General features: G+C 46.7%; 1 pseudogene; it reads right to left on the minus strand.

Annotated features, from left to right (window-relative positions):
• LOC124047009 overlaps positions 1-21,538 on the minus strand; it is a 72,659-nt pseudogene extending 51,121 nt beyond the window's left edge.
• Between the last annotated feature and the right edge of the window lie 3,507 nt (positions 21,539-25,045).

Here is a 25,045-nt window from a genome sequence, read left to right on the forward strand (position 1 = left end):
GCAGTAATAGTAACTGGTTGATTAAAGGCAGTAATAGTAACTGGTTGACTAAAGGCAGTAATAGTAACTGGTTGACTAAAGGCAGTAATAGTAACTGGTTGACTAAAGGCAGTAATAGTAACTGGTTGACTAAAGGCAGTAATAGTAACTGGTTGACTAAAGGCAGTAATAGTAACTGGTTGTATAAAGGCAGTAATAGTAACTGGTTGACTAAAGTCAGTAATAGTAACTGGTTGACTAAAGGCAGTAATAGTAACTGGTTGACTAAAGGCAGTAATAGTAACTGGTTGACTAAAGGCAGTAATAGTAACTGGTTGTATAAAGGCAGTAATAGTAACTGGTTGTATAAAGGCAGTAATAGTAACTGGTTGACTAAAGGCAGTAATAGTAACTGGTTGACTAAAGGCAGTAATAGTAACTGGTTGACTAATAATAATAATAATAATAATAATATATGCCATTTAGCAGACGCTTTTATCCAAAGCGACTTACAGTCATGTGTGCATACATTGTACGTATGGGTGGACACTAGATTAGATGCTTTTTTAATATATAGTTCATAGTTGTTGTTTTGTCTTAAAATGTGTGTAGTCCTGCTGTCTATATGATTATAAAAGCAAGAGTATTCCGCATCACAGTTAAGTCTCATTGATTTGACAGGTAAGCAGAAAGAAAAATAGTAACTGGCCTGGTTCCAGATCTGTTTTGTGCCTTCTTTATAGTCCAATGACCATAGGAAGCTGGATATACAGCAACAACAACAAAAACTGATCTGGGAACAGGGCTAGAGAGATAGTGGGTTTGCCAGATTGGTCGGTCAGTTCACCTCTGACCTCTCCACGCCAAACACATGTCTGGAGGTCATAGGTCATCTAGGGCTGCTGGGACCCGGAGTTGGTTCTCTTGCGTTTCCAGCAGTCGGGGTTGACTCTCTTCTGCTCGTCAGCCAGAGCCTTGGCCTCCACGGTGTACATCCTCCTCTCCTCGTTCTTCATCTTCTTCCATTTCTCACCCAGGATCACGCTGATGGCTCTGTTATCCTTCCCAGGGTACATCTGTGTGTACTCCATCCTGTACTTCTTAGCGAAGAGCATGAAGGCGTTCATTGGCCGTTTGCATTTGGTGGGTGTGGCCCCGCCGGGGACCGTCCCTGAGGTATTGCTCCTGTTTGATTTGGTGGTGGTATGGGTAGTAGGGCTGATGGTGGTATGGGTAGTAGGTCTGATGGTGGTATGGGTAGTAGGGCTGATGGTGGTATGGGTAGTGGTATGGGCAGTAGGGCTGATGGTGGTATGGGTAGTAGGGCTGATGGTGGTATGGGTAGTAGGGCTGATGGTGGTATGGGCAGTAATATAATAATAATAATATATGCCATTTAGCAGACGCTTTTATCCAAAGCGACTTACAGTCATGTGTGCATACATTCTACGTATGGGTGGTCCCGGGGATCGAACCCACTACCCTGGCGTTACAAGCGCCATGCTCTACCAACTGAGCTACAGAAGGACGACTAAAGGCAGTAATAGTATCTGGTTGACTAAAGGCAGTAATAGTAACTGGTTGACTAAAGGCAGTAATAGTAACTGGTTGACTAAAGGCAGTAATAGTAACTGGTTGACTAAAGGCAGTAATAGTAACTGGTTGATTAAAGGCAGTAATAGTAACTGGTTGACTAAAGGCAGTAATAGTAACTGGTTGACTAAAGGCAGTAATAGTAACTGGTTGATTAAAGGCAGTAATAGTATCTGGTTGATTAAAGGCAGTAATAGTAACTGGTTGACTAAAGGCAGTAATAGTAACTGGTTGACTAAAGGCAGTAATAGTATCTGGTTGACTAAAGGCAGTAATAGTAACTGGTTGACTAAAGGCAGTAATAGTAACTGGTTGTATAAAGGTGTCATGTTTTGTCTTATATTGTAACTGGTTTGTCATTTTGCTTTATAAAGGTGTCATGTTTCTGTTCATTTTCCCCCTGCTGGTCTTTTTAGGTTCGTTCCCCTTTTTCTCTCTCCCTTCCTCTCTCTCTTCTCTCTATCGTTCCGTTCCTGCTCCCAGCTGTTCCTATTCCCCTAATCAATCATTTAGTCTTCCCACACCTGTTCCCGATCCTTTTCCCTGATTAGAGTCCCTATTTCTCTCCTTGTTTTCCGTTCCTGCCCTGTCGGATCCTTGTCTATTGTTCACCGTGCTGTGTCTATGTATCGCCCTGTCTTGTCGTGTTTCCCTCAGATGCTGCGTGGTGAGCAGGTGTCTGAGTCTGCTACGTTCAAGTGCCTTCCCGAGGCAACCTGCAGTTCTTGATCAAGTCTCCAGTCTGTTCTCGTCATTACGAGTAGAATTATGCCTTTTGATTGTAAAGTTACTTTACTGGATTAAAGACTCTGTTTTCGCCAAGTCGCTTTTGGGTCCTCATTCACCTGCATAACAAAAGGCAGTAATAGTATCTGGTTGATTAAAGGCAGTAATAGTAACTGGTTGTATAAAGGCAGTAGTTGTATCTGGTTGATTAAAGGCAGTAATAGTAACTGGTTGTATAAAGGCAGTAATAGTATCTGGTTGATTAAAGGCAGTAATAGTAACTGGTTGACTAAAGGCAGTAATAGTAACTGGTTGATTAAAGGCAGTAATAGTAACTGGTTGACTAAAGGCAGTAATAGTATCTGGTTGTATAAAGGCAGTAATAGTAACTGGTTGACTAAAGGCAGTAATAGTAACTGGTTGACTAAAGGCAGTAATAGTAACTGGTTGACTAAAGGCAGTAATAGTAACTGGTTGACTAAAGGCAGTAATAGTAACTGGTTGATTAAAGGCAGTAATAGTAACTGGTTGATTAAAGGCATCTGGTTGATTAAAGGCAGTAATAGTAACTGGTTGACTAAAGGCAGTAATAGTATCTGGTTGAGTATAGTAACTGGTTGATAAAGGCAGTAATAGTAACTGGTTGATTAAAGGCAGTAATAGTATCTGGTTGATTAAAGGCAGTAATAGTAACTGGTTGACTAAAGGCAGTAATAGTATCTGGTTGTATAAAGGCAGTAATAGTAACTGGTTGACTAAAGGCAGTAATAGTAACTGGTTGACTAAAGGCAGTAATAGTAACTGGTTGACTAAAGGCAGTAATAGTAACTGGTTGACTAAAGGCAGTAATAGTATCTGGTTGACTAAAGGCAGTAATAGTAACTGGTTGACTAAAGGCAGTAATAGTAACTGGTTGACTAAAGGCAGTAATAGTATCTGGTTGACTAAAGGCAGTAATAGTAACTGGTTTGTAACTGTGGTTTCTTCATTCCCAGGCTGCGTTGCATTGAGTCAGATCAGACTGAGTGGGTGGAAGAGGACTTAGCTGAACTTTGTTGTCTGTTCGCCAGACTAGACACAGGAACACAGAGAGCAGGGGGAGGAGGGGGAGAGGGGAGGAGGAGGGGGTAGGGGAGGAGGGGGAGAAGCAGGAGGGTAGGGGGAGGAGCAGGAGGAGCAGGAGGGTTAGGGGGAGGAGGGGGAGAGGGGTGGAGGAGGGGGTAGGGGAGGAGGGGGAGAAGCAGGAGGGTAGGGGGAAGGGGGAGGAGCAGGAGGGTAGGGGGAGGAGGGGGAGGGGTAGGGGGAGGAGCAGGAGGGGTAGGGGGGGAGGAGCAGGAGGGGTAGGGGGGAGTAGGAGGGGTAGGGGGAGGGTAGAGGGAGGGGGCGGAGAGGGGTGGAGCAGGGGGTAGGTGGAGGAGGGGGAGAAGCAGGAGGGTAGGGGGAGGAGGGGAGGAGCAGGAGGGTAGGTGGAGGAGGGGCAGAGGGGAGGAGCAGGAGGGTAGGTGGAGGAGGGGGAGATGCAGGAGGGTAGGGGGAGGAGGGGGGAGGAGCAGGAGGGTAGGTGGAGGAGGGGCAGAGGGGAGGAGCAGGAGGGTAGGTGGAGGAGGGGAGATGCAGGAGGGTAGGGGGAGGAGGGGGAGGAGCAGGAGGGTAGGGGGAGGAGTGTGAGAAGCAGGAGGGTAGGTAGAGGAGGGGGAGGGTAGGGGGAGGAGGGGGAGAGGGGGAGCAGGAGGGGGAGGAGCAGGAGGGTAGGGGGAGGAGGAGGGGAGCAGGAGGGTAGGGGGAGGAGGAGCAGGAGGGTAGGGGGAGGAGGGGGAGAAGCAGGAGGGTAGGGGGAGGAGGGGGAGAGGGGAGGAGCAGGAGGGTAGGGGAGGAGGGGGAGGAGGGGGAGAAGCAGAAGGGTAGGGGGAGGGGGAGAGGGGAGGAGCAGGAGGGTAGGGGGAGGAGGGGGAGAAGCAGGAGGGTAGGTGGAGGAGGGGGAGAAGCAGGAGGGTAGGGGGAGGAGGGGGAGGAGCAGGAGGGTAGGGGGAGGAGGGGAGGAGCAGGAGGGTAGGTGGAGGAGGGGGAGAAGCAGGAGGGTAGGTTGGAGGAGGGGTAAGGTAGGGGGAGGAGGGGGAGAGGGGAGGAGTAGGAGGGTAGGGGGAGGAGGGGGGAGGAGCAGGAGGGTAGGGGGAGGAGGGGGAGGAGCAGGCAGGTAGGGGGAGGAGGGGGAGAAGCAGGAGGGTAGGTTGAGGATGGGGAGAAGCAGGAGGGTAGGGGGAGGAGGGGGAGGGGGAAGCAGGAGGGTAGGGGGAGGAGGGGAGAGGGGAGGAGCAGGAGGGTAGGGGGAGCAGGAGGAGGAGCAGCATGGTAGGGGGAGGAGGGGGAGGGTAGGGGGTGGAGGGGGAGAAGCAGGAGGGTAGGGGAGGAGGGGAGGAGGGGAGGAGCAGGAGGGTGGTGGGAGGAGGGGCAGGAGGGGGAGGGTGAGGAGCAGGAGGGTAGGGTGAGGAGCAGGAGGGGTAGGGGGAGGAGCAGGAGGGGTAGGGGGAGGAGCAGGAGGGGTAGGGGTAGGAGCAGGAGGGGTAGGGGGAGGGGGGAGCAGGAGGGATAGGGAAGGAGCAGGAGGGGTAGGGGGAGGGGTAGGAAGGGTAGGGGGAGGAGCAGGAGGGGGAGGGGGAGGAGCAGGTGAAGCAAGAAAAGAAGGAGGAAAGCCTAACTCTTATGAAAGCTCTTCTTTAGAGTTTAAACTGTCCAATAAGGAGTTTGAAAGACATATTTCCTTCCTGATCTAACCATCCAATCATAAGGCTGAACAGTAGAACCCAGAGTCCTGGAGGCCCCCAGTTTAAGGTTGTGTCACAAATGTCTCCTTACTATCAAAAGTAGTGAACAATAAAGAGAGAGAGTCAGAGAGAGAGAGAGTCAGAGAGAGAGAGAGTCAGAGAGAGAGAGAGTCAGAGAGAGGGAGTGAGAGAGAGGGCGAGAGAGAGTGAGAGAGAGGGAGTGAGAGAGAGGGCGAGAGAGGGCGAGAGAGAGGGCGAGAGAGGGCGAGAGAGGGCGAGAGAGACAGACAGAGACAGACAGACAGACAGACAGACAGACAGACAGACAGACAGACAGACAGACAGACAGACAGACAGACAGACAGACAGACAGACAGACAGACAGACAGACAGACAGACAGACAGACAGACAGACAGACAGACAGACAGACAGACAGACAGACAGACAGACAGACAGACAGACAGACAGACAGAGAGAGAGAGAGAGAGAGAGAGAGAGACAGACAGAGAGACAGACAGAGACAGACAAAGACAGAGAGACAGAGAGACAGAGAGTCAGAGAGACAGAGAGAGAGAGACAGAGAGAGAGACAGAGACAGACAGAGAGACAGAGACAGAGAGACAGAGAGAAGGTAGATGGAAAAAGAGTGGCTGTCTGGCACCTATGTGCTTTTCAACACTACAACTGTGCTTCCTGAGTTTGGACAGTCATCACCAGTGGTTAACTTGTGACACGGCCATGTTATGACGTAGGGAATGATCTATGAGAGTGTAAACTCTAGCATAGGGCTCTATAGCGCATCACCAAAGCACCCAATAGGACATCAGCAGCATGTCATTTTACCCTGCAGTCCTAGTCCCTGTTACGTTCAGTTCAGTAACCTATGCAGAGTGTATAAACCCAGACAGATATCAGCAGTAGACTGGTGACAGAGGAGCAGTACATATAACTGTATCCCAAACGGCATTCTATTCCCTATATAGTGCACTACTTTAGACCAGAGCCCTATTCCCTATATAGTACACTACTTTAGACCAGGGCCCTATTCCCTATACAGTACACTACTTTAGACCAGGGCCCTATTCCCTATATAGTGCACTACTATAGACCAGAGCCCTATTCCCTATATAGTACACTACTTTAGACCAGTGCCCTATTCCCTATATAGTACACTACTTTAGACCAGGGCCCTATTCCCTATATAGTGCACTACTATAGACCAGAGCCCTATTCCCTATATAGTAAACTACTGTTGACCAGGGCCCTATTCCCTATATAGTAAACTACTGTTGACCAGGGCCCTATTCCCTATATAGTACACTACTGTTGACCAGGGCCCTATTCCCTATATAGTACACTACCCTATTCCCTATATAGAACACTACTGTTGACCAGGGCCCTATTCCCTATATAGAACACTACTGTTGTCCAGGGCCCTATTCCCTATATAGAACACTACTGTTGACCAGGGCCCTATTCCCTATATAGAACACTACTGTTGACCAGGGCCCTATATAGAACACTACTGTAGACCAGGTGTCATGTTTTGTCTTATATTGTCTTGTCATTTTGCTTTTCCTTCTGTTCGTTTTCCCCCTGCTGGTCTTTTTAGGTTCGTTCCCCTTTTTCTCTCTCCCTCCCTCTATCGTTCCGTTCCTGCTCCCAGCTGTTCCTATTCCCCTAATCAATCATTTAGTCTTCCCACACCTGTTCCCTATCTTTTCCCCTGATTAGAGTCCCTATTTCTCCCCTTGTTTTCCGTTTCTGTCCTGTCGGATCCTTGTATATTGTTCACCGTGCTGTGTCTTTGTATCGCCCTGTCGTGTCGTGTTTTCCTCAGATGCTGCGTGGTGAGCAGGTGTCTGAGTCTGCTACGGTCAAGTGCCTTCCCGAGGCAACCTGCAGTTTATTATCGAGTCTCCAGTCAGTTCTCGTGATTACGAGTGGAATTGTTTTTTTATACTTTATTTACCGCTCCGATTTGTCTAGGAGTATTGCTATTTCCTTAAACTGGATTAAAGACTCTGTTTTCGCCAAGTCGCTTTTGGGTCCTCATTCACCTGCATAACAGAAGGATCCGACCAAAGAATGGACCCAGCGACTACAGACGCTCGTAACACTGCCGTCGAGATCCAAGGAGCCATGCTCGGCAGACACGAGCAGGAATTGTCTGCTGCTCGTCATGCCATGGAGAACCTGGCCGCTCAGGTTTCCGACCTCTCTGGACAGTTCCAGAGTCTTCGTCTCGTGCCACCTGTTACTTCCTGGTCTGCCGAGCCTCCGGAACCTAGGGTTAATAACCCACCTTGCTACTCCGGGCAGCCCAAGGAGTGCCGCTCCTTTCTCACCCAGTGTGATATTGTGTTCTCTCTCCAACCCAACACATACTCTAGAGAGAGAGCTCGGGTTGCTTACGTCATTTCACTCCTTACTGGCCGGGCTCGAGAGTGGGGCACAGCTATCTGGGAGGCAAGGGCTGATTGTTTGAACAATTACCAGAACTTTAAAGAGGAGATGATTCGGGTTTTTGACCGTTCAGTTTTTGGTAGGGAGGCTTCTAGGGCCCTGGCTTCCCTATGCCAAGGTGATCGATCCATAACGGATTACTCTATTGAGTTTCGCACTCTTGCTGCCTCTAGTGACTGGAACGAGCCGGCGCTGCTCGCTCGTTTTCTGGAGGGACTCCACGCAGTGGTTAAAGATGAGATTCTCTCCCGGGAGGTTCCTTCCAGTGTGGACTCTTTGATTGCTCTCGCCATCCGCATAGAACGACGGGTAGATCTTCGTCACCAAGCTCGTGGAAGAGAGCTCGCGTCAACGGTGTTTCCCTGCTCCGCATCGCAACCATCTCCCTCCTCTGGCTCAGAGACTGAGCCCATGCAGCTGGGAGGTATTCGCATCTCGACTAAGGAGAGGGAACGGAGGATCACCAACCGCCTGTGCCTCTATTGCGGATTTGATGGACATTTTGTCAATTCATGTCCAGTAAAAGCCAGAGCTCATCAGTAAGCGGAGGGCTACTGGTGAGCGCTACTACTCAGGTCTCTCCATCTAGATCCTGTACTACTATGTCGGTCCATCTACGCTGGACCGGTTCGGGTGCTACATGCAGTGCCTTGATTGACTCTGGGGCTGAGGGTTGTTTCATGGACGAAGCATGGGCTCGGAAACATGACATTCCTTTCAGACAGTTAGACAAGCCTACGCCCATGTTCGCCTTAGATGGTAGTCATCTTCCCAGTATCAGATTTGAGACACTACCTTTAACCCTCACAGTATCTGGTAACCACAGTGAGACTATTTCTTTTTTGATTTTTCTTTCACCTTTTACACCTGTTGTTTTGGGTCATCCCTGGCTAGTATGTCATAATCCTTCTATTAATTGGTCTAGTAATTCTATCCTATCCTGGAACGTTTCTTGTCATGTGAAGTGTTTAATGTCTGCCATCCCTCCCATTTCTTCTGTCCCCACTTCTCAGGAGGAACCTGGCGATTTGACAGGAGTGCCGGAGGAATATCATGATCTGCGCACGGTCTTCAGTCGGTCCCGAGCCAACTCCCTTCCTCCTCACCGGTCGTATGATTGTAGTATTGATCTCCTTCCGGGGACCACTCCTCCTCGGGGTAGACTATACTCTCTGTCGGCTCCCGAACGTAAGGCTCTCGAGGATTATTTGTCTGTGTCTCTTGACGCCGGTACCATAGTGCCTTCTTCCTCTCCGGCCGGGGCGGGGTTTTTTTTTGTTAAGAAAAAGGACGGTACTCTGCGCCCCTGCGTGGATTATCGAGGGCTGAATGACAATGGTTAAGAATCGTTATCCGCTTCCCCTTATGTCATCAGCCTTCGAGATTCTGCAGGGAGCCAGGTGCTTTACTAAGTTGGACCTTCGTAACACTTACCATCTCGTGCGCATCAGAGAGGGGGACGAGTGGATAACGGCGTTTAACACTCCGTTAGGGCATTTTGAGTACCGGGTTCTGCCGTTTGGTCTCGCCAATGCGCCAGCTGTTTTTCAGGCATTAGTTAATGATGTTCTGAGAGACATGCTGAACATCTTTGTTTTTGTCTACCTTGACGATATCCTGATTTTTTCACCGTCACTCGAGATTCATGTTCAGCACGTTCGACGTGTTCTCCAGCGCCTTTTAGAGAATTGTCTCTACGTAAAGGCTGAGAAGTGCTCTTTTCATGTCTCCTCCGTTACTTTTCTCGGTTCCGTTATTTCCGCTGAAGGCATTCAGATGGATTCCGCTAAGGTCCAAGCTGTCAGTGAGTGGCCCGTTCCAAGGTCACGTGTCGAGTTGCAGCGCTTTCTAGGTTTCGCTAATTTCTATCGGCGTTTCATTCGTAATTTCGGTCAAGTTGCTGCCCCTCTCACAGCTCTTACTTCTGTCAAGACGTGTTTTAAGTGGTCCGGTTCCGCCCAGGGAGCTTTTGATCTTCTAAAAGAACGTTTTACGTCCGCTCCTATCCTCGTTACTCCTGACGTCACTAGACAGTCCATTGTCGAGGTTGACGCTTCAGAGGTAGGCGTGGGAGCCATTCTATCCCAGCGCTTCCAGTCTGACGATAAGGTTCATCCTTGCGCTTATTTTTCTCATCGCCTGTCGCCATCTGAACGCAACTATGATGTGGGTAACCGCGAACTGCTCGCCATCCGCTTAGCCCTAGGCGAATGGCGACAGTGGTTGGAGGGGGCGACCGTTCCTTTTGTCGTTTGGACAGACCATAAGAACCTTGAGTACATCCGTTCTGCCAAACGACTCAATGCTCGTCAAGCTCGTTGGGCGTTATTTTTCGCTCGTTTCGAGTTTGTGATTTCTTACCGTCCGGGTAGCAAGAACACCAAGCCTGATGCCTTATCCCGTCTTTTTAGTTCTTCTGTGGCTTCTACTGATCCCGAGGGGATTCTTCCTTATGGGCGTGTTGTCGGGTTGACAGTCTGGGGAATTGAAAGACAGGTTAAGCAAGCACTCACGCACACTGCGTCGCCGCGCGCTTGTCCTAGTAACCTTCTTTTCGTTCCTGTTTCCACTCGTCTGGCTGTTCTTCAGTGGGCTCACTCTGCCAAGTTAGCTGGTCATCCCGGTGTTCGAGGCACTCTTGCTTCTATTCGCCAGCGCTTTTGGTGGCCGACTCAGGAGCGTGACACGCGCCGTTTCGTGGCTGCTTGTTCGGACTGCGCGCAGACTAAGTCAGGTAACTCTCCTCCTGCCGGTCGTCTCAGACCGCTCCCCATTCCTTCTCGACCATTCCCCATTCCTTCTCGACGCATTGCCCTAGACTTCATTACCGGTCTGCCTTTGTCTGCGGGGAAGACTGTGATTCTTACGGTTGTCGATAGGTTCTCTAAGGCGGCACATTTCATTCCTCTCGCTAAACTTCCTTCCGCTAAGGAGACGGCACAAATCATCATCGAGAATGTGTTCAGAATTCATGGCCTCCCGTTAGACGCCGTTTCAGACAGAGGTCCGCAATTCACGTCACAGTTTTGGAGGGAGTTCTGTCGTTTGATTGGTGCGTCCGTCAGTCTCTCTTCCGGGTTTCATCCCCAGTCTTAACGGTCAAGCAGAGAGGGCCAATCAGATGATTGGTCGCATACTACGCAGCCTTTCTTTCAGAAACCCTGCGTCTTGGGCAGAACAGCTCCCCTGGGCAGAATACGCTCACAACTCGCTTCCTTCGTCTGCTACCGGGTTATCTCCTTTTCAGAGTAGTCTGGGTTACCAGCCTCCTCTGTTCTCATCCCAGCTTGCCGAGTCCAGCGTTCCCTCCGCTCAAGCGTTTGTCCAACGTTGTGAGCGCACCTGGAGGAGGGTGAGGTCTGCACTTTGCCGTTACAGGGCACAGACTGTGAGAGCCGCCAATAAACGTAGGATTAAGAGTCCAAGGTATTGTTGCGGCCAGAGAGTGTGGCTTTCCACTCGCAACCTTCCTCTTACGACAGCTTCTCGTAAGTTGACTCCGCGGTTCATTGGTCCGTTCCGTGTCTCCCAGGTCGTCAATCCTGTCGCTGTGCGACTGCTTCTTCCGCGACATCTTCGTCGCGTCCATCCTGTCTTCCATGTCTCCTGTGTCAAGCCCTTTCTTCACACCCCCGTTCGTCTTCCCTCCCCCCCTCCCGTCCTTGTCGAGAGCGCACCTATTTACAAGGTACGTAGGACCATGGACATGCGTTCTCGGGGACGGGGTCACCAATACTTAGTGGATTGGGAGGGTTACGGTCCTGAGGAGAGGAGTTGGGTTCCGTCTCGGGACGTGCTGGACCGTTCGTTGATTGATGATTTCCTCCGTTGCCGCCAGGATTCCTCCTCGAGTGCGCCAGGAGGCGCTCGGTGAGTGGGGGGGGTACTGTCATGTTTTGTCTTATATTGTCTTGTCATTTTGCTTTTCCTTCTGTTCGTTTTCCCCCTGCTGGTCTTTTTAGGTTCGTTCCCCTTTTTCTCTCTCCCTCCCTCTCTCTCTTCTCTCTATCGTTCCGTTCCTGCTCCCAGCTGTTCCTATTCCCCTAATCAATCATTTAGTCTTCCCACACCTGTTCCCTATCTTTTCCCCTGATTAGAGTCCCTATTTCTCCCCTTGTTTTCCGTTTCTGTCCTGTCGGATCCTTGTATATTGTTCACCGTGCTGTGTCTTTGTATCGCCCTGTCGTGTCGTGTTTTCCTCAGATGCTGCGTGGTGAGCAGGTGTCTGAGTCTGCTACGGTCAAGTGCCTTCCCGAGGCAACCTGCAGTTTATTATCGAGTCTCCAGTTAGTTCTCGTGATTACGAGTGGAATTGTTTTTTTATACTTTATTTACTGCTCCGATTTGTCTAGGAGTATTGCTATTTCCTTAAACTGGATTAAAGACTCTGTTTTCGCCAAGTCGCTTTTGGGTCCTCATTCACCTGCATAACACCAGGACCCTATATAGAACACTACTGTTGACCAGGACCCTATATAGAACACTACTGTTGACCAGGGCCCTATATAGAACACTACTGTAGACCAGGGCCCTATATAGAACACTACTGTAGACCAGGGCCCTATATAGAACACTACTGTTGACCAGGGCCCTATATAGAACACTACTGTAGACCAGGGCCCTATTTCCTATATAGAACACTACTGTTGACCAGGGCCCTATTCCCTATATAGTGCACTACTGTTGACCAGAGTCCTATGGGTAAAGCCAATTCTAATTCAACATGTGCTTCATTCAAAAGATAGAATAGAATTCGAAATTGGGTCTCCAGTGAACTTCCTGAATTGACTGGGATTGACCCCCAACCCTGCTGTTGCGTAATGCAATTGTAACCCACTGTAACGCCTTACATCGATGACGTTGGAGTCGACAAACCCAGGAAGCCTCTCGTCCTTGCAGATGACTCCAGCGTCCTCGTCGTGTGTGCAGTCACTGTTGCCCCAGCCTCGAGATTTACACAGGTCAATACTCTTCTCTCCTCCGTTACACTGAACATTATCCAGCCAGATCTTCCCTGCATGGAGAATAAACAAATCACGTCACCGTCGGTCAACTGTAACACAACGTAGAGAATCATGGACTGTACGTGTTCATTGTAAACCACTGTATCCTGTTGCGTTTGAGTTCTCTACTGATGAATGGTTTCCTAATGGCTGCTCCACGTTGTAGGGCTTTTAGACGCTATGTAACAGTTCTATTACTGATCGTGACCCTTGCTATAACCCGGCGTCGTGTGTCCATCCTTCATGCTTATGAATGGTCTTTGTAAAATATGGAATAGCTGCTCTATGACGGTCGTTATAGCTCACCTTGGCCCTTGCCGTATTTGGCGCTGTGTGTCCAACCCGTAGCGGAGACGAATCCCAGCTGACGACAGAGGACGTTGGCGTTGGACAGAGAGAAGTCGTCGTCACAGATGGTCCCCCACTCTCCCTTGTAGAAGACTTCGATGCGCCCCTCGTTGTGCTTTCGGGGGTACCCAACCAGACGGAACTGCAGCCGGTCGTTCTGTGGTTTGGGGGAGGTGGTGCCCTGGGTAGGGGGCGTTGTCTGGGCCATGATCCAGGCAGGAAGCCACACCTCTAACAGGAAGCTGATGATGGAAAATCGCTGCCACCATCTTGAGGTTTTCATCTCTCAAACCTGTAGGGGCATAGACAGGAGAGGTGAGTTTGAGGGTCAGAGGTCAGGTGGGGGTTGTTTGACAGGTGAGTTGCAACGGACTGATCTACAAATCACCTTGCGTCATATATAACTACTCATGATTATTTGTAGGTCAGTCAGTCCCCATTTACCAACAATGTATCATGGGGGTTTGATGCTCTGGAACACGGCCAATGACAGGAGGTTTAAACTGGTGACAGGTCACCTGACAGGAAAGGGATGTAGACAACAAGGAACTAACTGCTCTCAACTCAAAGATCCTAGTCAAAAACAAAATAACCCAAATAAACCAGCACACTTTACAGATTGTAATGCAAAAGATCACCAGGCAACACTGAAGACCTGAACTCAGAGAGATTATTTTTATAAGAACGTTTTCTCAGTGCTTAGGCCAAGCAGAACCAGAGAGGTTAAGATCTTTCCTCAGTGATGTCTGAGGCCAAGCAGAACCAGAGAGGTAAAGATCTTTCCTCAGTGATGTCTGAGGCCAAGCAGAACCAGAGAGGTTAAGATCTTTCCTCAGTGATGTCTGAGGCCAAGCAGAACCAGAGAGGTAAAGATCTTTCCTCAGTGATGTCTGAGGCCAAGCAGAACCAGAGAGGTTAAGATCTTTCCTCAGTGATGTCTGAGGCCAAGCAGAACCAGAGAGGTAAAGATCTTTCCTCAGTGATATCTGAGGCCGCACAGAACCAGAGAGGTAAAGTATTCACAGTTGACTTCCTGTAAGAAGCTGGACGGAGGGTCAGAGAGCAAATATTAGCTCCAACGCTGTGATTCAAACCAGCTGCTGAAATATAGAGACGTTTACAATTACATCAGCAAGCAACCACCGATGGAAAACCATCGAGCTTCACTATAACACAAACACAACGCCGATTATAATGTGTGCCTATAGATTTTATTAGGATGAATGACTGATTGAAACCAGTTGGTGCGGTGTGACAATGTGATCTTTGCCAAAAAAGTACATTAAGCAGCCAGCTGTTCTTATGGAGTCTGCAGAGTCTGGTGTTTCAACTCTGACCTACCTGACCAGGGGTGTATTCAGGCCGCACACTGTTGCGAAACATTTTGCAATGGTAAACGTTTTACAACTAAAACAAAAAAAATTATTAGACAAATTCAGGTTGATCCCCCCCTCAGTTTCATTCGGTTGAAACCCCTCAGTTTCATTCGGTTGGTTCCTAGGGAATAGACCCCTGGACTTGTGTTTGGTTCCTAGTGAATAGACCCCTAGACTTGTGTTTGGTTCCTAGGGAATAAACCCCTAGACTTGTGTTTGGTTCCTAGGGAATAGACCCCTGGACTTGTGTTTGGTTCCTAGTGAATAGACCCCTAGACTTGTGTTTGGCTAGTGAATAGACCCCTAGACTTGTGTTTGGTTTAGGGAATAAACCCCTAGACTTGTGTTTGGTTTAGTGAATAAACCCCTGGACTTGTGTTTGGTTCCTAGTGAATAAACCCCTGGACTTGTGTTTGGTTCCTAGTGAATAAACCCCTGGACTTGTGTTTGGTTCCTAGTGAATAAACCCCTGGACTTGTGTTTGGTTCCTAGTGAATAAACCCCTGGACTTGTGTTTGGTTCCTAGTGAATAAACCCCTAGACTTGTGTTTGGTTCCTAGTGAATAAACCCCTGGACTTGTGTTTGGTTCCTAGTGAATAAACCCCTAGACTTGTGTTTGGTTCCTAGTGAATAAACCCCTGGACTTGTGTTTGGTTCCTAGTGAATAAAATGACTTGTGTTTGGATTGAATAAACCAGACTTGTGTTTGGTTCATAGTGAATAAACCCCAGACTTGTGTTTGGTTCCTAGTGAATAAATAGACTTGTGTTTGGTTCCTAGTGAATAAACCCCTGGACTTGTGTTTGGTTCCTAGTGAATAAACCCCAGACTTGTGTTTGTTCTTGAATAAACCCATAGACTTGTGTTTGGTTCCCAGTGAATAAACCCCTGGACTTGTGTTTGGTTCATAATGAATAAACCCCTAGACTTGTGTTTGGTTCATAATGAATAAACCCCTGGACTTGTGTTTGGTTCCTAGTGAATAAACCCATAGACTTGTGTTTGGTTCCTAGTGAATAAACCCCTGGACTTGTGTTTGGTTCCTAGTGAATAAACCCCTGGACTTGTGTTTGGTTCATAATGAATAAACCCCTAGACTTGTGTTTGGTTCCTAGTGAATAAACCCCTAGACTTGTGTTTGATTCATAGGGAATAAACAACAGAGCACAATAAAATGAAAAACTAGACAGACTATGTGACATAAATGGAGAATCTGACGCAACTATGCAAGACTTTAGTTCTGGGTTTCTGAGATCATAACGCTAGGAATATAGATCATAACGCTAGGAATATAGATCATAACGCTAGGAATATAGATCATAACGTCAGGAATATAGATCATAATGCTAGGAATATAGATCATAACGTCAGGAATATAGATCATAATGCTAGGAATATAGATCATAACGCTAGCAATATAGATCATAATGCTAGGAATATAGATCATAATGCTAGGAATATAGATCATAACGCTAGGAATATAGATCATAACGTCAGGAATATAGATCATAATGCTAGAAATATAGATCATAACGCTAGGAATATAGATCATAACGTCAGGAATATAGATCATAACGCTAGCAATATAGATCATAACGCTAGGAATATAGATCATAACGTCAGGAATATAGATCATAATGCTAGCAATATAGATCATAACGCTAGCAATATAGATCATAATGCTAGGAATATAGATCATAACGCTAGGAATATAGATCATAATGCTAGGAATATAGATCATAACGCTAGGAATATAGATCATAACGCCAGGAATATAGATCATAACGCTAGGAATATAGATCATAACGCCAGGAATATAGATCATAATGCTAGGAATATAGATCATAACGCTAGGAATATAGATCATAATGCTAGGAATATAGATCATAATGCTAGGAATATAGATCATAATGCTAGGAATATAGATCATAACGCTAGGAATATAGATCATAACGCTAGGAATATAGATCATAATGCTAGGAATATAGATCATAACGCTAGGAATATAGATCATAATGCTAGGAATATAGATCATAACGCTAGGAATATAGATCATAACGCTAGGAATATAGATCATAACGCTAGGAATATAGATCATAATGCTAGGAATATAGATCATAACGTCAGGAATATAGATCATAACGCTAGGAATATAGATCATAACGCTAGGAATATAGATCATAACGTCAGGAATATAGATCATAACGGCAGGAATATAGATCATAACGCTAGGAATATAGATCATAACGCTAGGAATATAGATCATAACGCTAGGAATATAGATCATAACGCTAGGAATATAGATCATAACGGCAGGAATATAGATCATAACGTCAGGAATATAGATCATAACGGCAGGAATATAGATCATAACGCTAGGAATATAGATCATAACGTCAGGAATATAGATCATAACGTCAGGAATATAGATCATCAGAAATATAGAATAACGCTAGGAATATAGATCATAACGCTAGGAATATAGATCATAACGCTAGGAATATAGATCATAACGCTAGGAATATAGATCATAACGCTAGGAATATAGATCATAACGCTAGGAATATAGATCATAACGCTAGGAATATAGATCATAACGCTAGGAATATAGATCATAATGCTAGGAATATAGATCATAACGCTAGGAATATAGATCATAACGCCAGGAATATAGATGATAATGCTAGGAATATGGTGAATTCCCTTACTAGATTGTGTGTATTAGGTTTTGTTGTGAAATTTGTTAGATATTACCTGTTAGTTACTGCTGCACTGTCAGATCTAGAAGCATAAGCATTTCACTACACTCAATAACGTCTGCTAACCATGTGTATGTGACCAATAACATTTGATTTGATTTGATTTTGCATAGTGTTACATCTATCATCTACAGCCACAACATGCCAGGCCAGGCAGTCACCTTCATTCATCTATCATCTACAGCCACAACATGCCAGGCCAGGCAGTCACCTTCATTCATCTATCACCTACAGCCACAACATGCCAGGCCAGGCAGTCACCTTCATTCATCTATCATCTACAGCCACAACATGCCAGGCCAGGCAGTCACCTTCATTCATCTATCATCTACAGCCACAACATGCCAGGCCAGGCAGTCACCTTCATTCATCTATCATCTACAGCCACAACATGCCAGGCCAGGCAGTCACCTTCATTCATCTATCATCTACAGCCACAACATGCCAGGCCAGGCAGTCACCTTCATTCATCTATCATCTACAGCCACAACATGCCAGGCCAGGCAGTCACCTTCATTCATCTATCATCTACAGCCACAACATGCCAGGCCAGGCAGTCACCTTCATTCATCTATCATCTACAGCCACAACATGCCAGGCCAGGCAGTCACCTTCATTCATCTATCATCTACAGCCACAACATGCCAGGCCAGGCAGTCACCTTCATTCATCTATCATCTACAGCCACAACATGCCAGGCCAGGCAGTCACCTTCATTCATCTATCATCTACAGCCACAACATGCCAGGCCAGGCAGGGACCTTCATTCATCTATCATCTACAGCCACAACATGGGACAGGCAGTCACCTTCATTCTGTTGGGACTCTACAGCCACAACATGCCAGTTCTGTTGGGACTTCAGTTCTATCTAGTTCTACAGTTGGGACATGCCAGGCCAGGCAGTCACCTTCATTCTGTTGGGACTGTACAGCCACAGTTCTGTTGGGACTGTAGAGTCACCTTCAGTTCTGTTGGGACTGTAGAGTTCTATGCAATTCTGTTGGGACTGTAGAGTTCTATGTAATTCTGTTGGGACTCTAGAGTTCTATGTAGTTATATTGGGACTGTAGAGTTCTATGTAGTTCTGTTGGGACTCTAGAGTTCTATGTAGTTATATTGGGACTGTAGAGTCCTGTGTAGTTCTGTTGGGACTGTAGAGTCCTATGTAGTTCTGCTGGGACTGTAGAGTCCTATGTAGTTCTGTTGGGACTGTAGAGTCCTATGTAGTTCTGCTGGGACTGTAGAGTCCTATGTAGTTCTGTTGGGACTGTAGAGACAGAGAGAGACAGAGAGAGGGAGACAGAAAGAGAGAGAGAGTTGAGGACTGTAGAGAGACAGAAAGAGAGAGACAGCTGGGACTGAGAGACACAGAGAGTAGAGACAGCTGGGACAGTAGAGAGAGAGACACTGGGACTGAGAGACACATGTAGAGAGAGACTGGGACTGTAGAGTTTTTTCCTAGTTCTGTTTTTGGGACCTGCATTGTTTGCTGTTTGGGGTTTTAGGCTGGGTTTCTGTACAGCACTTTGAGATATCAGCTTATGTACGAAGGGCTATATAAATACATTTGATTTGTAGAGTCCTATGTAGTTCTATTGGGACTGTAGAGTCCTGTGTAGTTCTGCTGGGACTGTAGAGTCCTGTGTAGTTCTGTTGGGACTGTAGAGTCCTGTGTAGTTCTGCTGGGACTGTAGAGTCCTGTGTAGTTCTGTTGGGACTGTAGAGTCCTGTGTAGTTCTGCTGGGACTGTAGAGTCCTGTGTAGTTCTGCTGGGACTGTAGAGTCCTGTGTAGTTCTGCTGGGACTGTAGAGTCCTATGTAGTTCTGCTGGGACTGTAGAGTCCTATGTAGTTCTGCTGGGACTGTAGAGTCCTGTGTAGTTCTGTTGGGACTGTAGAGTCCTATGTAGTTCTGCTGGGACTGTAGAGTCCTATGTAGTTCTGCTGGGACTGTAGAGTCCTGTGTAGTTCTGTTGGGACTGTAGAGTCCTGTGTAGTTCTGCTGGGACTCGAATACCAATAGCATCACTTAAACACAACCATACAGTGTGTTTTGGAAATAATAATCTGATTGAGAGACTGTGGAGAAGTCTGGGTACTAATGTATTTCTCTGGGACATTCCTCTCCTCATTTAGCACAGACAGAACGTAATAGCAGAAGACAGATGGCGACCAGGCCTATAACCTAACTGTGGAGAGGGAGAAGTGGGGTTGTAGTCTAACACAGACAATACCAGAGAAGAGAACGCTCTACAGATGAATAACGTCTGAAAATGAGAGAAATTAATACCAGATGCTGATGGAATTCAGTTTTAAGAGTTTTAAAATGTACCCATCGTCAAAGTCACGCTCAGGTCTATGGTTATGGACGTTATAGCAATATGTGGGTTTCTGGTCTTTCACGTGTCATTTTGAACCCATACGTACCTCTCTATCCCTCTTAAGGGAGCACCATGCAGATACTGTTACTAAAACTACAAGAGGTCAATAGGAATCTGATTAAATTCCTCCTTAAATAAACATCCTGGAAATAATCTGAAACAGACAGACTAGAAAAACTGAACTCCTGCGAAAGCAATTCAAATTCCTGTCTATGTTTACTGACTGACTGAGAGACAGACAGAGAGAGGGAGACAGAGAGAGACACAGAGAGAGACAGAGAGAGAGAGACACAGAGAGAGAGAGACACAGAGAGAGACAGACAGAGAGAGAGACACAGAGAGAGACACAGAGAGAGACAGACAGAGAGAGGGAGACAGAGAGAGACACAGAGAGAGACAGAGAGAGAGAGACAGAGAGAGAGAGACACAGAGAGAGACACAGAGAGAGACAGACAGAGAGAGGGAGACAGAGAGAGACACAGAGAGAGACAGAGAGAGAGAGACACAGAGAGAGAGAGACACAGAGAGAGACACAGAGAGAGACAGAAAGAGAGAGAGAGACACAGAGAGAGACACAGAGAGAGACACAGAGAGACACAGAGAGAGACAGAAAGAGAGACAGAAAGAGAGACAGAAAGAGAGAAAGAGAGACAGAGAGAGAGAGAGAGAGAGAGAGAGAGAGAGAGAGAGAGAGAGAGAGAGAGAGAGAGAGAGAGAGAGAGAGAGAGAGAGAAAGAAATACCACAGCTAGATATTTCCTTCCTTCATTAGAGCATTCCACAGTATTCCGTATTCCGTTTAGAGTGTAGCCTACTGCTGGTCACAGCAGGCGGTGAGTGACAGGCAATAGCTCTTGTAAGAAAAATCAGGAATTTGAACTCTCTCTCTCTCCCGACCAGGACAAGGATGACATAAGCCCATGAAAACTACAGGATTACTACTTTACTATAAATTGTCAGGGTTATCTTACCTCACTTTACAGGCAAATAGCAGTTTAATATGAGACAATGTCCTCATTTACTGAAGAAAAGACTACTATAGTTCATCCAATAATCAGCATTAGAGCACTAGTAGGATGGTTATGTGTTAGAGACAGGACAGACTGGATAGACAGGATAGACTGGACAGACAGGACAGAGAGGACAGACTGGACAGAGGACAGACTGGACAGAGGACAGACAGGACAGACAGGACAGACAGAACAGAGAGGACAGACAGGACAGACTGGACAGACAGAACAGAGAGGACAGACAGGCCAGACAGAACAGAGAGGACAGACAGGACAGACAGGACAGACTGGACAGACAGAACAGAGAGGACAGACAGAACAGAGAGGACAGACAGGACAGAGACGACAGACAGAACAGACAGACAGAACAGACAGGACAGACAAGACAGAGAGGACAGACAGAACAGACAGGACATAGAGGACAGACAGGACAGAGAGGACAGGATAGAAAGGACAGGACAGAATGAACAGACAGGACAGACAGACTGGACAGAGAGGACAGACAAGACAGGATGGACAGAGAGGACAGACTAAACAAGCTGGACAGAGAGGACAGACTGGACAGAGAGGACAAGCTGGACAGAGAGGACAGACTGGACAGACAAGACAGACAGACAGGACAGACAAGACAGACTGGACAGAGAGGACAGACTGGACAGAGAGGACAGACTGGACAGACTGATAATGGGAGCAGCTTTTGGGACAAATCTGAACATATACATTTTTTTCCAAGAAGTTAGTTAGATATTACATGTATTATTTGGAAAGGTAGGATGAGGAGATTTATCTTAGCAAGTACCACATCATTGCAGATGGCTTTTTTCCCCCAACCCAACAAAACAAATGCTTGCACTTACCTGTTACAAAGTGTCCAGCCTTTAAAGTTTATAACGGGTTTAGAGAGTTCCAGGGGTGGACTCTAATCTACTAAATTATACTCCCTCTAATGTTTTCAAAAATCGACAAAATATATCCAAATATTTTTTTTAAAAAGTGTTTCGTCTTGATTTATGCCATATAAGCGTTCAGTTTACGGGGCAGAGAGGAGAGGACAGTTTATAGGCAATTACGACTTTCACCCCTTTGGGCTGTAAATTGCCAGCTGTACAGTATACAACTGAGAGAGAGAGAGAGAGAGAGGGAGTGTGAGAGAAAGAGAGAGAGGGATGCAGAGCAGAGAGGAAGAGAGAGGGAGGAGTCAGGGAGAGAGAGAGAGAGAGAGAGAGAGAGAGGGAGGAGTCAGGGAGAGAGAGAGAGAGAGACAGAGAGAGAGAGAGAGAGAGAGAGACAGAGAGAGAGACAGAGAGAGAGAGAGAGAGAGAGAGAGAGAGAGAGAGAGAGAGAGAGAGAGGAGAGGGAGGAGTCAGGGAGAGAGAGAGAGAGAGAGAGAGAGAGAGAGAGAGAGAGAGAGAGAGAGAGAGAGAGAGAGAGAGAGGGAGGAGTCAGGGAGAGAGAGAGAGAGAGAGAGAGAGAGAGAGAGAGAGAGAGAGAGAGAGAGAGAGAGAGAGAGAGAGAGAGAGAGAGAGAGAGAGGGAGAGAGAGAGACAGAGAGAGAGAGGGATGCAGAGAGAGCAGAGAGAGAGAGAGAGAGAGAGGGGAGGAGTCAGGGAGAGGTGAAACTGACTTGTGGGATTCTGCACGACTTTAAAAGGGGACGGATCTTCCTGAAGACAGACTGCCTCTTTCATGGATGAGTCTGTAACAGTGCATCTCCATACAGGATTTATCACTGCAGTCAACCTATCCTGCAAACGCAAAATCCTCGGTCAACCCACCCACGCTGTAGAACATAGATCGTGGTGTAGTTGTACTTTATTAAATCATAGAGTTTGCTGACTACCTATTTGAAACGATCTTGTATTTTCCCCACATGTATCCCATATGTTTGCGACTCAATGTTATGTAAGTAGGTTTGCCGCGGTGCGTTTAGAAAATGGTACAATGAAGACGATTCTATTGCATAACATCGATAGTGGAGTAGTTGTACGGCATTAACCAATTGAGTTTGCTGACTACATATTTGAAACGGTCCTTTATTTGCAAATGAGAACTTGTGTTCTCAACTAGCCTACCTGGTTAAATAAAGGTGTTCTCAACTAGCCTACCTAGTTAAATAAAGGTGTTCTCAACTAGCCTACCTGGTTAAATAAAGGTGTTCTCAACTAGCCTACCTGGTTAAATAAAGGTGTTCTCAACTAGCCTACCTAGTTAAATAAAGGTGTTCTCAACTAGCCTACCTGGTTAAATAAAGGTGTTCTCAACTAGCCTACCTGGTTAAATAAAGGTGTTCTCAACTAGCCTACCTGGTTAAATAAAGGTATTCTCAACTAGCCTACCTGGTTAAATAAAGGTGAAAAAATAAATAAATGAGTCTTTAATATTGGATAGATGCCATTATCACATATGTGATGTACAGTAGTGAGGTCTGGAGGGGTGCTTTTCCAAAATGATGAACTTCAAATGCTTATGGTCCATAACATAGAGAGTGGAGTAGCTGGAACGCTGTCCTGTTTAGTGGAGTAGCTGGATCCCTGATCTGTTTAGAGTAGCTGGATCCCTGATCTGTTTAGTGGAGTAGCTGGAACCCTGACCTGTTTAGTGAAGTAGCTGGAACCCTGATCTGTTTAGTGGAGTAGCTGGATCCCTGTCCTGTTTAGTGAAGTAGCTGGAACCCTGATCTGTTTAGTGGAGTAGCTGGAACCCTGATCTGTTTAGAGGAGTAGCTGGAACCCTGACCTGTTTAGAGGAGTAGCTGGAGCCCTGACCTGTTTAGAGGAGTAGCTGGAACCCTGACCTGTTTAGTGGAGTAGCTGGAACCCTGATCTGTTTAGTGGAGTAGCTGGAACCCTGATCTGTTTAGTGGAGTAGCTGGAATCCTGATCTGTTTAGAGGAGTAGCTGGAACCCTGATCTGTTTAGTGGAGTAGCTGGAATTTTTTAATTTAGTTTATCAAAAAATTATAACTTTAAATTGTAAAACATTCTATTTTCATGAAATTCACTGAGGATGCTCCTCCCCTTCATGCTTTGAGGGGCCGCCACTGCTGTAGATTCCCTTGCATGTCAATATCATAGGATGAATAATGTAGGGTATGTAAACATTATATTAGGTAGCATTGTTTAAAGTGGCTAGTGATATATTTTACATAATTTCCCATCAATTCTCATTATTAAAGTGGCTGGAGTTGGGTCAGTGTCAATGACAGTGTGTTGGCAGCAGCCACTCAATGTTAGTGGTGGCTGTTTAACAGTCTGATGGCCTTGAGATAGAAGCTGTTTTTCAGTCTCTCAGTCCCAGCTTTGATGCACCTGTACTGACCTCGCCTTCTGGATGATAGCGGGGTGAACAGGCAGTGGCTCGGGTGGTTGATGTCCTTGATGATCTTTATGGCCTTCCTGTAACATCGGGTGGTGTAGGTGTCCTGGAGGGCAGGGAGTTTGCCCCCGGTGATGCGTTGTGCAGACCTCACTACCCTCTGGAGAGCCTTACGGTTGTGGGCGGAGCAGTTGCCGTACCAGGCGGTGATACAGCCCGCCAGGATACTCTCGATTGTGCATCTGTAGAAGTTTGTGAGTGCTTTTGGTGACAAGCCGAATTTCTTCAGCCTCCTGAGGTTGAAGAGGCGCTGCTGCGCCTTCTTCACGATGCTGTCTGTGTGGGTGGACCAATTCAATTTGTCTGTGATGTGTACGCCGAGGAACTTAAAACTTGCTACCCTCTCCACTACAGTCCCATCGATGTGGATAGGGGGGTGCTCCCTCTGCTGTTTCCTGAAGTCCACAATCATCTCCCTAGTTTTGTTGACACTGAGGAGAATTCCCTTGGTAGATAATGCGGTCGACATTTGATTGTGAGGAATTCTAAATCAGGTGAACAGAAGGACTTGAGTTCCTGTATGTTGTTGTGGCAACACCATGTCTCGTTAACCATAAAGCATACGCCCCCGCCCCTCTTCTTACCAGAAAGATGTTTGTTTCTGTCGGCGCGATGCGTGGAGAAACCAGCTGGCTGCACCGACTCTAGTTGGATATCTATCGGGTCCCATACACCTATACAGTGCATTCGGTAAGAATTCAGAACCTTTGAGATGTTCCACATTTTTTTTTTACATTACTGCCTTATTGTAAAATGTATTACATTGTCCCCTCCCCCCTCAATCTATAAACGATACCCCATAATGACATCACAATACCCCATAATGACATCACAATACCCCATAATGACATCACAATACCCCATAAAGACAAAGCAAAAACAGGTTTTAGAACATTTTGCAAATGTATTAAAAACTGAAATATCACATTTACATAAGTATTCAGACCCTTTACTCAGTACTCTGTTGAAGCACCTTTGGCAGCGATTACAGCCTTCAGTCTTCGTGTGTATGACGCTACAAGCTTGGAACACCTGTATTTGGTGAGTTTCTCCCATTCTTCTCTGCAGATCCTCTCAAGGTGTCAGGTTGGATGGGGAGTGTCGCTGCACAGCTATTTTCAGGTCTCTCCAGAGATGTTCGATCGGGTTCAAGTCCAGGCTCTGGTTGGGCCACTCAAGGACATTCAGAGACTTGTCCCAAAGCCATTCCTGCGTTATCTTGTGTGTGCTTAGAGTCGTTGTCCTGTTGGAACGTCAACCTTCGCC

The sequence above is a fragment of the Oncorhynchus gorbuscha genome, linkage group LG10 (genome assembly GCF_021184085.1).
Source record: "Oncorhynchus gorbuscha isolate QuinsamMale2020 ecotype Even-year linkage group LG10, OgorEven_v1.0, whole genome shotgun sequence".
NCBI classification, from domain to species: domain Eukaryota; kingdom Metazoa; phylum Chordata; class Actinopteri; order Salmoniformes; family Salmonidae; genus Oncorhynchus; species Oncorhynchus gorbuscha.